The sequence below is a fragment of the Eschscholzia californica genome, unplaced genomic scaffold, assembly GCF_041429995.1.
Source record: "Eschscholzia californica isolate CP2 unplaced genomic scaffold, dmEscCali1.0.p SCAF_1, whole genome shotgun sequence".
Lineage (NCBI taxonomy): Eukaryota > Viridiplantae > Streptophyta > Magnoliopsida > Ranunculales > Papaveraceae > Eschscholzia > Eschscholzia californica.
The window spans coordinates 38,483,908-38,487,134 of NW_028238198.1; the positions used below are offsets into that span (position 1 = coordinate 38,483,908).

Genomic DNA, 3,227 nt, shown 5'->3' on the forward strand with positions numbered 1-3,227 from the left:
AGGGGTAATGAGATAGAAGAGAGAGGAATGATGACTAGGTAACGGTGTTATAACGAAATCTAAGAAAGGGGGCCATCCGGGTATTTTTGATAAACTAGGGGACTAGACAAGAAACCGGTCACAAAGTTGGGGGCTATTAGGGAAATAACCCTGATAAGTTATGTTTCTCTCTCCCTCTAAAATCTACAACAAAGATTACACGTTTTGTTTGAGTTTGATTTCACCACAAGTGTTCATTTTGCATTATAATTGTCCGTCAAGATAAATATTATTTGTAACCAGAGGTAGTAATTTTTGTTTTACTTTGTTAAGCATCCTTCCTTTACAAGTTTGATGGGTATGTAACTCTTTTGGCATTCTAGGTTTCTTTCTTCATATGCGATGATGTATTTTATCATAATTTCAGCTACAAATACGAAAAATGTCCAGAGATAACATCTGTGCCGGAGGCACGTCATACCTAGTATAATACAGAGTAAGTAGTTAAGATTTAATAAATAGTAGTATACAATTAAGATACAAAGTTTCCAACAAAATCCGAATAATTAAAAGTTGTTCTCTGTCTCGTACTCGATTTGTCTCGGTCGAGATAGCCGAGAAACTCGGGCAAACCCTATCTCGGGGTCTCGGCCGAGTGTCGCCTCATTTATGTTGATGTTCTTCAAAGCTGTGTCAAGGGGTCGTAGAAATTTTGGAACTCCTTTCCAGATAGTCTCATGGAAATAGCTCATTTCATCTTGTGGAGTGGGAGGAGTTCTAGGGATTTCATCTGTACGAAAAGCAGCTTGAATCTGCATAATAATAAGAAAAGAGGATATCCTCAGAACAAGTATGAAAGGAACACATTGAAGTGCAAATAGACTTCAGGATGGGAAACCAGTAAACTAGAGGGAAATCGGAGAACTATTTCTTACTATATTCACGATGTCATTTTGCGGAGATAAAACTTGAAGAAAATCACATGTTTTTAGTGAAAATTCTTAGGCCGTGAAATTCAGTGTCTACCATCATAGTATAAGGCTCATATAGGCTGTTTATCCTCATGTTAAATGTTTTCGAATTTTGTGAACTCAAAAATCGAAATGAAGTTCATGTTCCATACATTAGAACATCAATGCTCTGAAGTGGGTTAGTTCAAGCTCTACATATTCATATAAACAAAATTAGAAAAACACGTACATCAGACTCTTTGGGTCGAACATTCTTCCCAACTAGACATTTACCTCTCTTTGAAGAGCCTCATCATCAAGCTCTTGCTTGTCATCTGGAGTAATAATATCCTTGGCATACAACTGGGTCATACAATTAAGGATTCTGTACGATTAAGGATTCTGTGCGAGAGAGAAACAATAGAATTAGTAAAGAAAAATGACTTCATCAGCATAAAGTTCACTTTATAAATGTTCAACTGTTTAGCAATAGGATCATAACACATCCATTCACATGAATGAAGGACAAAAAGACCGTGATGTGAGAGGCGGTTTCGGAGTTGGTCTAAGTCCGTTTAATTTACTATATATATAGGCGTCTTGTGAGATAAAAACAATCAACAACAAAAACAACAACTATTAAAGAGAGAGAGAGTAGGTGAAAAGGATAGAAGTTAATTTCTATTCAATACTGTCTTGGGACGAACTTGCGGCTTGTGTGAGTCGTCTTCGCCTATCCTTCAATAAAGTTTTCTTGTTCGCCCGAGGACGTAGGCTTTAAGCCGAACCTCGTTAATTTTGTTTACATATTTAGTTGTGGTTTAGCTTTTCGATTAATTTTCATAACCGGATCAATTTCTAGGATAGGTTCGATAGCTTCCACGAACTTTTAGTACTAACACGTGACAACTAATCAAACTAGCTTGGGCGTCTGGGATTTTTAATCAGAGTTCATTCGGATATATTATATGCATAATGATCATGTTAGAAAAATTGGCGTTTAAGTTGAAATGGAAGGTGGAAGATAGTCGATGAATAAAATAATGTTGATCACTAGACTTCAAAGCTCGATGAATCGATTCTTTTAGATAGTAATTCGCCCCCTTCTGGTATGAAACCACGAGTACACAACGAGTCAGGAATTATGCCTTCGGGATACGATAAAGCCCTTCAACAACTGTTTGATTCCAAGTATGTACGCTTTAACCAAGACTAAGAACACTCTGTATTGATAAACTGATAATGCCAAAAGAAAACGACTCCGAAATCGCTAAATAATTTGTACATAAAATACCCAAGATGCACTTCACCCGTGATTAGGAAATAGGAAATGAGAACAAGAGAGAGAGAAAGAATTTCGTTGGAGACAGCATGTCTCCGGATGGGTTAAGCCAATTAATTTACAAGGCATCAAGAGATACTGGATACAAATCCATTCAAGGGGATGTTTCCATTTAATGCAACTTTGCATCCATCCATATGTGTATCATACCCATTCGTTGTCACTATTGGAGGCTCCCCACATTTGAATGTTGAAAATTTCCAACATTCCCTCACTATTTTCAAAACTGAAATAAAGGAAATGTACAAAATCACGTAGCAAAATCGAGACGAAAACAAAAACAAAAACAAAAACAAAAACAAAAACAAAAACAAAAAAACAATTTTGGAATAAAAGATGATTTTGACATTAACGTAGAAACTTGTACATAAATGATAGGTATCTTATGGATTTGAACCTTCACTTATTGCAAACAATTCAAAGCTTTATCAGAATACTATGGTGAACGTATCTTGAACCAAAAATCCTTTAAATGATAAAACCGGAATCATCGCACCTACTCATTTCAGAGGAAAGAGTGTTCATACTCCGCAGTCCGCACGTTAATGGCTATGTGCAATATCCCTTTCATGAGCCTTCTTCAAAAAACGGTCTTATTTTCTTATGAAATAGTCTGATTTCCACACTCACTTAGGTAAGTTCACATGGGATGTTTCCGCGAGGCACCACTTAAAAGTTTGGACTTATTAAGAAGTTTCATTCATACTTTGTCTTGCAGAAAAAACCAATACTAGCTTAGAAATGGGAAAATATAAAATGCTAGTATTGCATAATCGCGAAAGTTTTAACTTGTTAGTACCCATTGAACTTTGTCTATCTATTTCAAGACAGAAGTTGGGTTTCCGTTAAAGGCGATCAACCTTCATTCAAGGACCTTCGCCCATTTCTTTTTCTTTTTGATACAATAAGTACCAACAATTCTTTAATTTCTTTTTGGACTTAAAATCATCCAGAAA

The 3,227-nt window shown here is 36.0% G+C and overlaps 1 pseudogene; it reads right to left on the reverse strand.

Moving 5' to 3' along the window:
- Positions 1 to 402: 402 nt before the first annotated feature.
- Positions 403 to 1,301, reverse strand: LOC147566656 (phosphoenolpyruvate carboxylase 2 pseudogene; annotated as a pseudogene).
- Between the last annotated feature and the right edge of the window lie 1,926 nt (positions 1,302 to 3,227).